Source organism: Anas acuta, chromosome 1 (assembly GCF_963932015.1).
Source record: "Anas acuta chromosome 1, bAnaAcu1.1, whole genome shotgun sequence".
NCBI lineage: Eukaryota > Metazoa > Chordata > Aves > Anseriformes > Anatidae > Anas > Anas acuta.
In genome coordinates, this window is record NC_088979.1 from 34,765,510 (window position 1) to 34,778,281 (window position 12,772).

A 12,772-nucleotide genomic window follows, 5' to 3' on the forward strand; every position below is an offset into this window, starting at 1 on the left:
TGATATCTACCTCAATACCTCACATGCCAACTTCATCAGAAGTTGTCTGTAGACCTCTTTCAATGAACTACGAGTTAAAGATTTCTTTTAATGCCTTGAAATCTCACTTTCTGCCACACTGTAAGGTATGGCTAAGTTAGTCATCAGGTTGATTATGTATTTTAAAAATTTCTTTGTTAAGATGTTACATCAGAGTTCAAACTCTAGTTGAGTAACCAAATGACCTCACTGTGATAACACACCCATTCTGTCACAGCCTTTCCTGTTTGCCTTGTTTATTTCTCAGTTAGTCACACTTCAAATCTCTATTCAAATTCCTCAGTTCATTTATATTCTATTAATTTTTATGGTGATTTCCACTAAAAAAAATATAGATAGATAAAAAAAAAAAAGGAGAGAGACTGTCATAGCTCAAGTATATTGACAGACAATCTATCAATGGAATAGCTGGGAACCCTCAAATTCCTTATAGGATGGTTAAATGAATATTCACTAAAGACTTTTCTCACACTTCACTTTGACGTTTCCTTCCCTGAAAAGGAGGCTTCTGATCTGAGTGCGATGACTCAGGGTGTCACTGTCGTATAGACTATTTGTCTATAAATATAAAATTTGTCAATATCATAAAAATACTCGAATAAAAATGGACTGGCTGGATAAATTGTTGGGACTGGACGAAAAAGACAAACGCACACAGCAGTTCTAGGGCTCTAGGACAGAAGCAGAAAAGATGAGATATTTCTTTGAAAAAAGCTTATCTAGTAGAATTAATATTTTTTTCAGTTTTAAAATCCCTGTTGTGTGAAAGTGATTTCAAGGTAAAGGTTGTGTGAGAACATTATATGACGCAGGTATCCCACAGAGTTAGACTGTGGGTGGAACTGTGGGATAATATCATTTATATATCTAAAAAATAAAAAAGAAAGAATGGTTTAATATACTCTGTATCTGCTAGATGAAACCAATACATCAGCTTGTATCACCAACCACAGCAAGGCCGATGATAGTGGTATTGGTGCTATGATCACTACTATGATCCTAGGTATTTAATTTACTTACATAGAAGTGACAGTATTTTATAACTGTTTTCCTCTGTAAAACTAAATGACAACCTAGTGTATTTGTTCAGAACATATAAAAATCCATTTTGATACTGATATCCAGTTCTCAAAAAAACATTAGTAAGACAGTTAATTAGTGACTTTGTTATTAGGTGTCGTATGCAAGAAAAACAAACACACCAAGATTCCCCTTTGCCAAGACATGGACTGTAATAGATGTAATATAACGTATAGAAATTTCTACATAATCTATAACATACATTACCAAAACCTGAAGATTTAAAAATGAGCTACAGTAGAAGCATGGACATAGTTTATGTAAAAGCATAGGTTGTATTCTAGTCTTTTTTTCAGTACCCTACAGCATAGAGGGAAATAGGGGTACATTTTCCCTTTAGGTAAGAGTTTAAAGAATACCAAAATTGAGCCAATTACCACCACTTGCAGAGAATAAATAAACAGTAAAATCAGTGAAGAGGAAGAGAAATGAAAAACACTATAATAGTGACCTTTTCATTAGAAAATCCTGCCAAAAGAAATAAGATTTAAAGTGTTTCTCCTGTTAAATACTGTTCAGTGCATTTAAAATGACTTAAAAATCTCAACTATTCAAGACACTTCCTATATCTGACAGCTTATTAACTGCTTTGTTGCATTGCATCTCATTTATTTATTTATTTATTTATTATTATTATTATTATTTTCATGTCAAAATAACAGAATGTCTTGCATAAAATGTCTTTGCAGGTTTCCTTTTTTTTTTTTTTTTTTTTTTTTTTCCTAGTGATTTTTAATGTGATGTTTTACTTGTTTTACTTCTTGTTTTCTTCCCTAGGTTGATGACACATTATCAGTTATTCCTAGATTTTTATTTATTTATTTATTTAAAAAAGAAATATATCAATTTCTCAACCCTTTAGGAAAATGTAAGTCATAACTCAGGATAATGTATGTATATTCCAAGGGTTTCTAAGACATAATCACTTATGATAAATGAGTTTAGTTGTACATTCTTCTAATATATAATCATTTTTTCACAAAGGAAGAGAGGACATGAAGTGCATGGAAGAAGTCCCATTTAAAAATCACAATTTGATTTGAAGTGGGACAGCAGCTCTATAGCATGATATATATATATATGTGTGTGCCTATAATGCACCTTAGCTTAACAACTCCCTTGTTAGCTTGTAGCCACAGAACCAAATTTTGCTTTCATAAACTCGTATACCTTCCTTACTGATTTAGGTAAATTCATGTACATTTTGAGGGCTGTCTTGGCTCAAACTAATGAATCTTTATAATTTGTTTTTGATGAAATGGCTGCTGGCTGCATGTGGCAAAAATAGGTTATTTTTGAGGGCTATGAATAAACAATATTGAAGTTTTTTCAGGTTACCTGTTGTTACATTTGGGAAGTCTTCAAAAACATTCCTAAATCTGCTCATCAGAAAAAGGAATACTGATGACCAGACAAAAGATTAGGGAAATGATCTTAAGATTAAACTGTATTGAATAAATATGTATATTTTGCAGTGTAATGGAAAACAAAATCCTATATATTTGTGTGGATCACCTCACTTATCTTGCTGTCTTCATCTTTTTACTGCACTTAACAAGAAGAGTCTATTACAAGAAGAGTCTTATAACAACAAGAACTATTATGAGCGGAGTCTCAATGTAACATAATTTTCTCTGAGACAAAAATTCTTTTGAAATACAATGGACAATGGACAATGGTCAGCTTAAAAAAAGTGTTGGAATGTATGGATGTAGTGGGTTTACGTGGCAAGGTTTTGGTAGCAGGGGGCCATAGCGGTGGTTTCTGTGAGAAAGATCTAGAAGCTGCCCCATATTTGGGAAGGGCCCCATTGTTTTCCAGAGCTGAGCCAATAAGCAATGTTGTTTTGCGCCTCTGTGAGAGCATATTTAAGACAGGGAAAAAAACGCTGCGCCACACAGCAGCCGGGAGAGTCAAGGGAGTGAGAAACAGCCTTGCAGGCACCAAGGTCAGTGTAGAAGGAGGGGTAGAGGTGCTCCAGGCGCCGGAGCAGAAGTCCCCTGCGGCCTGTGGTGAGGACCATGGTGAAGCAGGATGTCCCCCTGCAGCCCATGGAGTACCACGGTGGAGCAGAGTTCCACGCTGCAGCCCGTGGAGGAGACCACGGTGGAGCAGGTGGCCCTGCACTGATGGAGGCTGCCGCCTGTGGAAGACCCCTGCCGGAGCAGATTCCGGGCCGGACCTGTAGCCCGTGGAGAGGAGCCCATGCAGTAGCAGGTGACCTGGCAGGAGCTGCTGCCTGTAGGGGAGCCAGGTTGGAGCAGTTTTCTCCTGAGGGATGGACCCCGTGGTACTGACCCATATCTGGAGCAGTTCTGGAAGAGCTGCTGCCTGTGGGAAGCCCACGCCGGATCAGTTCGTCAAGGACTGTATCCCGTGGGTGGGACCCCACAGCACAGGGGCCGAGAGTGACCGAGAAGGAGCGGCAGAGAAGAAGTGCTGTAGACTGACCATAACCCCCATTTCCCCGTTCCCCTGCGCCGCTCGGGGGGAGGAGGTGGTTTTGGTTTCTTTCCTTCTCTAGCTTGTTAGTAATGAGCAATAAATCTTACTATCTGTCTTCTTATGCTGAGTTTGTTTTGCCCGTTACAATAATTATTGAGTGATTTTCTTGTCCTTATCTCAACCCTTGAGCCCTTTCCACATATTTTCTCCCCATTCCTCTTTGAGGATGGGGAGTGAGAGAGTGGCTGTGCTGGAGCTCGGCTGCCCACTCGAGCGGAACCACAACAATGGAATTTTTTGATAGAACCAAACTTTTAGCATAACAATATAAGTGAAGCTGTTATATAGAACAAGATATACCAAAAGAAAGATGGCAACAGGATTTTAATTAAGTTGACTTAAAACAAAACAAAACAAAAAGCACACTTAAATTTTACTTCTCCGTCCACTCAAACTTCTATATTTTTCAACTGCTTTGATCAATCCTCCTTATTACAGTTATCTTCATCAATCTTGAGATTTTCAGCTTGTTTCATTCATTGTTTCTTTTTCTTTTTCTTTCCTCTGCTGGTTGCTGCTACTGTTGGTTTGTATTCCCTACAAACCTCATCACTTTCCTCCATCTTTGCTCCAGGTAAGACAATTTTAAGGCATGACATATTGTGCTATGCTCTTATTTTCTGTCATGGATTTGTATCCATGTTGATATACATGTATATATCCAGTTGATATCTGTATTATTTGGTCGTTTGATATGGTTCTGATCATTCTGACTATATGGGGTTAATGACTTTTGCTTATCATTCAAATTTTCTTATGTATGGCATGATTCTTCTCTGTATTAACTGATTTGATGCAATATTCTTTCTTCTTTCTTATGTATTGCCTATAGATGTTTATATCGCCCTCACAACTGTTTTACTGCACACCACTAATACTTATTCACACATCTCCAAGCTAATGTTGTTGCTCAGTAGCACAGATGAGGTTATTACAAAACTGGCTCCACAATTTAGTTACACTATTTCTCTGAAAGCATATCAATAAGTCTGTTTGTTGAATGGCTGGAAGCATTCTGCAAATACTAAGGTGTTCACACATACGGGTCTCTGGACAGGAAAGCACGTGTTACCAATTAGAGACATGAGAAGAAGCTGGAGAAACTACTTTAGAAACTTCTCTGGGAACACTGGGGGAAAACAGACTGAGGAAAGGATATTTGGAGACACGGGGAATATGAACTCATGTTATTGTTGACTACAGAGATTCAGAGTAGAAAAGCAGAAACAAAATATAGTATGATGAATACACAGGAGAAACTTGGGTGGAATTTGGGCTATTACACTGTGTATGCATGGAGTAGAGGACAGAAAACCAGACTTCATCAGTTCAATGCCTCGTTTAATTAATTTATTTAATTAATTTAATTAATTTCACTGGTCAATGAATTTACCTTTTGTAGTTGTACTATTTAAACATACAACAGCTGTATTTGTCATTGCTGTAAATAAAATAATAATAATAGCCTGCATTCCTGCATTTTGTCCACAGAATTACTTTTTTTTTTTTTTTCTTCCCCCCCCTTAATTAATACATAATTCACAGTAAACTGGATCAAGTTTTCTGCTTTCTTCTGCTCTCCAACTTGTCCTTCCAGAGAGTGATACTTTTACCTGTTTGGTTTACAGGTCCTTGTGTATGTTTTATGTAGTAATAGATTATTGCAAGAAAAGGATCTGTCCTATCACAGTGACATCACATGTTCAATCATCAATTTTTTGTTCAGAATATAGCTGAATTCTAGAGTTTGTAATTTGACTAGCTAATTCTGCCTGGCTTTTTCCTTTAAATTAAAACAAACAAACAAACAAAAAAATAAAACTAAAATGATCTCAGGAAATGAAACACTTGAAATTACTTTATCAGCTGCTTTAATGTTTCAGAATTTTATTCTCAATCAGATCTTCTCTTCCCTATTCTGTTCCCACTGACAGTTCTATGAAGAGATTTAATTATTATATTCATTGCTTGCTTCCAGACATAGATATGGTTCCTTGTGTGAAAAGCCAACATTCTTCTTGGCATGGGTGCCTTGTTCTCATTTTGTCTGCTGTTTTTTTTTGCATCTTCTGGGTCAGGGAGGACCTCACCAGTTTGACTGCCATCACCATGTTTCATCTACCCACTGCTGTGCTACAAAATGAAAAGCAACCATGCTTGTAAAAATAAACTCTTTTCCTTATTAAAGGAAAAACGTGTTGTACTCTGCTATGACAGTCTAGTCAATTCCGTGAGCCATTTTAGAGTTCCCACGGGCTGAAGACTTGGATATTTGAGAAGTGTCAATACATAAACAATTTTGGCCAAGAGCCCTTATGAAATATAATTACCCTAATAAATTGATACAGACAATTCTCGGCCCATGCTCAAGTTCTGATTTTTTATACCTCTTTCCAAGAATAACCCTCTGTGGTTGCTGAGATATGATTTTATAAATGATTTTTTGAGACAACTAATTTATTGCATTTTTTTTTTTTTCATAACTACTTGCCTTTGACCATTTGTGTTTGAACATTTTTTGTTTTATTTCTCATATAGGAGTATAGGTGAAGATTTTTATTTTTATTTCAAAAGGGGCGGGGGGAGGGGAAGGAGGAGGGGAGGTCTTTCTTCCAGTGTCCTCCATTTTTCTATACCATAAGCTTCAGATCGGAAGCTTATAAGTTTATCTGGCTGGAATTTATCTGGCTGGAATTCCAGATCCCATGATTCCCCCAGACCCCCTGCTCCTGAGTGGTCTCCTCTCCACAGGCTGCAGCTCAGGTATGGGGCCTGCTCCTGTGGGGGCTCTCCATGGTCCGCAGTCTCCTCCAGGCCAGTCTCCTCCAGGGGCCTCTCCACAGCCCACAGGGAAACTTCTGCTGCATGGAGCACCTCCTGCCCTTGTTCTGCAGTGACCTTGAGGTCTGCAAAGCTGTTTCTCACTCCTCACTCTCCCAGCTGCTGTTGTGCAGCATTTTTTTTTCCCCTTTCTTAAATCCGCTCTCCCAAAGGCCCAAGCAACATCACATATTGGCTTGGCTCTGGGCAACTGTGGGTTCCTTTGGAGCCAGCTGGAACTGGTCCTTATCTAACATGTGGCACCTTCTGGATTCTTCTCACTGAGGCCACCCCTGCATCCCCGTTCTACCAAAACCTTGCCACATAAACCCAATACAATTTCATACAATTAACATATGTGTTGTATACATGAAGTTGAATTCTGATTGCTCAGCTCTCCTTCATAATGCATAAACTTCCCTGAAAATGAAGAAAGGGAGGGAGGGAGGGAGGGAGGGAGGGAAGGAAGGAAGGAAGGAAGGAAGGAAGGAAGGAAGGAAGGAAGGAAGGAAGGAAGGAAGGAAGGAAGGAAGGAAGGAAGGAAGGAAGGAAGGAAGGAAGGAAGGAAGGAAGGAAATATACATATATATTCATTTTGTACAAGTCAAAGTTATAATATTTGCATTTAGGAAGAAAAACATTATATTTTCCTATCACTAAAGAAGTTTAAGAAATGTGGAATTAAAAAAAAAAAAAAAGGAAAAAATAGATTTTTATAGGAAGAACAGAAAATCACAAGCTTTCACTATTGAGAGATCCTCTTTATGATTTTTATGCAGCAAACACTGAATGGGCATTTTTTCAAAATGTTCTGTTTTAAAATCTCCAGTTTTCTTCTCCAGACTGAAGAATTCTACAAAGTAGGATGTCTTTTAAATTTCACCTGCAGTGTGAGCAGATTCATCTTTTCTATTTTGCAATAAGAAAGTAAGATTATTATCTTCTTTTAAGTTGTATTTCTTTGCTCTAATTAAGAACCAAAACTATTAACCCATCTTTGGATTTATTATCATATTGAAAGGTAAGAAAAATGATATGTACATATTGGTATTAGGTATACAATGAGTAAAACATATTTTTGTCTCCTCTTGCAGCTTCATGGTAAAAGGTTTCTATGGATTAGTAGTGGATTAGCCATGCTGAAAGTTAGAACATTTTTCAGCTGAAAAATCCAAATAGCCACATAAAGAATGGATTATCCTCCCAGTCTAGACGGAGGAATATGGTTGATAATGGTATTCCTTAGAGGCCTAAGTGTGTTCCATGAGGAAAACAAACACTGTGATGCAATATGTCAAAAAATAAATAACAACATTTAACCATAAAGATGTTTTTACACCTTATACCAGCCAGTGGCATTGCAGAATTCAATTGCAGGGAAATCAACTGTTTAAAAAACAGTTGATTCAATTCAATTGCAGGGAAATCAACTGTTTAAAAAATTATATAAAATTTTTCATAACAAATGAACGTCTTTATTTTCTAACCCTGTGAGATAAAATAGATAAAAAACTGAACATACTGGCCTCAGTATTAACATATTGCCTTGAGTATTAGCAAGTAACCAAATGGGAGCACTCATCCTCCATTCTTTAAAAACTAAACCAAGTGGAACCTGGTCCAGGATGTCACTGAAATTATCATGATTCCTACTGATTTCTGGGGGATACGATTAGACACAGTTTACATATATGCTCCAGAAAGATGTCAAATTCTCATACAGGATCAACAGCTAGAAGCTCACTGTCATACTCCTACATTAAGTTAAACTGTAGAGTTAAAAATTTTTGTTTTATTATGACTTGCCACATACCTATCACTAGTGAGTAGGAGTGTTATACTAGTTGTCTAATTCTTCTCTTTGTAAGGGGAATGTTAATATTTATGATGAATTTAGGAAGTCTAATTTCATCCATAGCTTAAGAAAAACTTTTCCTGCAAAATTCATCCTGAAATCAAAAATTTCTTGAACAAAAATTATTTTTCTTAGTAAACCTCAAACTCAAAAATATGCTCTGTCCCTGTAGGCTGAAAATATTTCATTTACTATATTCATTATGTATTATTATATAATAACTGTTCCTTCTGTAAAGTTTTCCACTGTAACAGTTTACTTGACTTTGTATATGTTCTGTAGTCCTTTTTTTTTTTTTTTTTTTCCACCCAGACACTCAGACACTGGCAGTCTCAGAAATCAAGGGAAAGAAACAAAACTGGGAAAAAAAAAATCAAACAAAATAAAAGTAGAAATACAAAGATGCAAAGCCAGCAAACACACAAAATTGTAGCTTTCTAACTTTAAAGATGTGGAAGAGAAAAGGCTGGAAGAATTGTAATAAGGCTGAAAGTTAAAAAGTGCAAAGATGTGGGAGTGGAATCTCAAAATGAAACAAAAGAAAGAAAGAGAAAGGCCAAACAAGAAATGTAAATTATCATAATGAAAACTAAAAGCCTCCCTTCATCTGTCTTAAAAATAGATACTAATGTTTTGCAGATTAACTTTGGTTTTGTAATTATGGACTTACGGAGAAATGAATGTTGGTGAACTAAACTGCTCACTTAGGGAGTGTAGCTAAATCCATGGCATAGCAGAAACAGCTGCTGCCCATTATGCTTTGCTTTTTGATGATAAGTGGTAAGAAAGGTCAGGAAAAGGTGACCATTCAGCACTTTTTATTATGAGGTAATGACTCCAATGATGTTATCAAAATAATTAAAAACACCATCAGTCCCATTCTCTCTGAAGACACTTAACATTATTTCCATTTCTCCCTGCTGTCCTAAAATGTATTCGCATATGGAGTAATATTAGGGGGTAGGGTAAAAATGGAGCAAATCAGAATAAAGGAAGATTTTGTGCATTACATACACAGTCTAAATCCAAACTTGGTAATTCAGTGTTCTCAAACTCCACGTTTAAATAGAAGCCATTATTATTTTTCTTTTAAAAGGAACAGCAGTCCCTGCTCTCTGTTAAATATTTGGCTGGAAAGCTTTTTCCTTACCTTATTTACAAAGCAGATATGAATATTCACAAAAATATCTTCAATTTCCTTTGTCTTTTAAGTCATCCCATATGCAAGGGGATCCTAATATGTCATCCTCATAACACACTGATATTTTTGTGGTGGGTTATCCTTGACTAGCAGTCAAAATGCCAAGCTCCCACACAGCTGTTCAGTCACTCACCCATCCACCTGCTGGACAAGGAGAGAAAATAAAAAGTACAGGAATGAGAAAGTCTGTGGGTCAAGATAGTGCATGGGAAATCACTTACCAATACTGTCATGGGAAATACAGACTTGGCCTGGGGAAAATGAAATTAATTAATTGCTAAGTAAAATAAGTATTTTGGGTAGTGTGGCTTGGTGATGAGCAGACTGGAGTAGAGAAAGACTTGGGGGTATGAAAAGTTTGACTTGGAAATGTGAGTTTACAGTCCAGAAAGCCAATCATATCTTTGCCTACATCCAAAGAAGTGTAGCAAGCAGGTCAAGGGAGGTGGTTCTCTACTTTGCCCTCATGAGAACCCACTCATAGTACTGCATTCAGCTCTGGGGCCCCCAGTGTAAGAAAGACATGAGCCTGTCAGGGCAGGTCCAGAGGAAAGCCATGAAGATAATCAGAGGGCTGAAGCATCTCTCCCATTAAGAAAGGCTGAAAGTGTTGGGGTTATGTAGCCAAGAGAAGAAAAGGCTCTGGGGCAACCTTCCAGTACCTAAAGGGGACCTACAGGAAAGATAGGGAGAGACTCTCTACCAGGAAGTGTAGTGGTAAGACAAGGGGTCATTATTTTAAACTAAACTAAGGTAGGTTTAAACTAGATATAAGGAAGAAATTCTCTACTATGAGTGTAGAGAGGTACTGGACTAGGTTTCCCAGAGAAGTTGTGGGTGCCCCCTCCTTAGAAGTGTTCAAGGCCAGATTGGATGGGTCTTTGGGCAACCTGGTCTAGTGGCTGGGAGGTTCAGCCATAAACCTCCATGGCAGGGAGGTTGAAATTAGATGATCTTTACGGTCCCTTCCAATCCAAGCCATTCTGTGATTCTATAATTCTAATATTCCTCCTGTTTTCCTGAGCTGTATTGCACTCCTTTGCTCCAGACATCTCCACCCAGCAACACAGAGAGATGAAGAATGGGGGGTTGTGGTCTCTCTGTAACAGGTCCTTTCTGCTGCTCCTTTCTCTTCACACTTCCCCCCTGCTCCAGTGTGCGTCCTTCAGTAAAAGGTGTTCTTGTTTGGGCTCTCCCCAGGCTACAGGGATTGTCTGCTCCTCTATGTAGTGCCTCCTACTCTTCTTCCCTCAGTGACCTTGCTGTTCCCTCTGCAGTTCCCCCTTTTTTATTCCCCTCCTTTTCCTGTGTGATGTTTTCTGCTCTTTCTTGAATACAATTTCCATGAAGTGCTACCAACATGACTGATTAGCCCAGCCATGCCCTGCAGTGGGGCTGTTGGATCCAGCTTGAACCATCTGAGTCTGGCATGGGGCAGCCTCTGCTTCTCACAGAGGATGTCCTACAACCTCTCCCAGTATCAGCACCTTGACATTGACATCCAATATATGTATACCCCATTGGTATACAAAATTTGGCATATTAGAAACATTAAAATTGAAAGCCTTCAGGTAAAGGACTGTTTTTTACCAGTTTACTCAGTAAATTACTCAGTACTACAGCCACTGATCACATGACTTAAAGATCAGGTCAGTTGATTGCATCACATTAACTGAACTTGTCAGGAAGACTTTTGCTTTTCTGTTTGTTTGCTTGCTTGCTTGTTTTGCATTGCTAAGATGCTGGTGCCTCACTCAGTTTACAAAATAGGTAATAGCATTAATCTTTCTCACTTGGAATCAGCCATTTCTAAGGTTCCCAGTAATTTCTGCTGGACTCTAAAAAAAGGCCTAGAAAGTTCAAAATCTGTTTTCAAGGCTCAGTGTTCAGATACATTCCTGTGTTTGATATTGTGCCCATAGACCCACAGGTGTTGAACTCATGAGAGGAGTAGAAGAATCAGACCTGTCCAAACCCACAAAGCATTCTGGAAAATAAGTACATGCATGAGACATCTAGTAGCAATGCTATCCTCTGGTTTCCTTTCTTCATCTGGCACATTAGCAAAAAAAAAAAAAAAAAAAGCCTTATGACCACAGAGAAAATTTCCTGCTTCTTAATTTCACTTCTAAATAAGACAAATAAGCATCTTATGGGCCTCACTCATACTTCAGGAAAGGATACACTATTTTTTGCACCTACAAGCGGAATGATGTTCCCATCTCATCGAGCTTTAACTAGACCACACCAAACAATATGCAGTGTATGACAGAAGATAGAAGAACTTCCTCTCCTGGTTGAGAAGACTCGATAAACTCTAAGTGCAGAGGATTTTAGAACAGAGCTTTTGGAGACTATAAAACATTTTTGTTTGGTTGTTTGTTTGCCTTTGTTTCAGATTCTGAGCTAGCAAATCATTTTATAGATTTTAATGACTGATAGAAATGTTACTTAGGCAAGAGAGAAAAACAAGGCATGTGTTCATTCAGCCACTGACCCTTGGAAGTCCTTTAAAACTTAAATAGTGTCATATGTTAGTTCCTTTCTCTGATGGGTAGTTCGTATAAAATGGTCTGCCTTTGAAGTTAATATTTCCTACATCTAAAGCTCAAAAATAGTAATAATACCCCGTATGAAATACAAAAGTAACATAAATTGCTGTCATAACTGTTGAGTGAAAATGCAATTCTGTATATTGGCTAAAATGAAAAATTAAAAATACAGAGCAAATAGTGTCCCAGTTCCCTAAACTGCAATGTAGATGATCCAAACAGACTACTAGCATCAGTAATAAGAGATAGAATATTTACCTCTTAGAATTGATCAAGTTTTGATCACTAGCATATATGGACTAATGCATCAGTTACAAGGAAAGATCTTTAGATGATCAATATGATGAGGGAGGCAGATAAATAGGGTATTTTGGATCTCCCTCTCCAGGGTTTCAGAGGTTCCTATGGATATTGACCATATAGGAAATACAGACAGTTATTTTAGACTTGCTGGATTGCATCTCTCCTTATCATAATGCCATAGTCATATGCCTCAGGTATTTTTGAAGTGATTGCTGAAATCAATAGATTATATTCAGTACTGCAATGCAAACTGATGACATTAACTTGCTTGTCACATGAAAATGTATGCATGATAAATCAATAAATATAATAGTGCTTAGTAAGAAATAGTTGTTCTAGACCCGTTTTACAACTTCTGACAGTATTAGATTGCTTATTCCCCATAGGGAAGAAATTTTATTATCTTGCTGTAGCCTG

The 12,772-nt window shown here is 37.6% G+C and overlaps 1 long non-coding RNA gene across 1 annotated transcript in view; it reads right to left on the reverse strand.

The window, feature by feature from the left end:
• Positions 1–7,858: 7,858 nt before the first annotated feature.
• LOC137853448 (uncharacterized) overlaps positions 7,859–12,772 on the reverse strand; it is a 35,606-nt gene continuing 30,692 nt past the window's right edge. Inside the window, exon 3 of the long non-coding RNA XR_011094510.1 lies at positions 7,859–9,644. This is a non-coding gene — a long non-coding RNA (uncharacterized lncRNA). The remainder of the gene's footprint in view (positions 9,645–12,772) is intronic.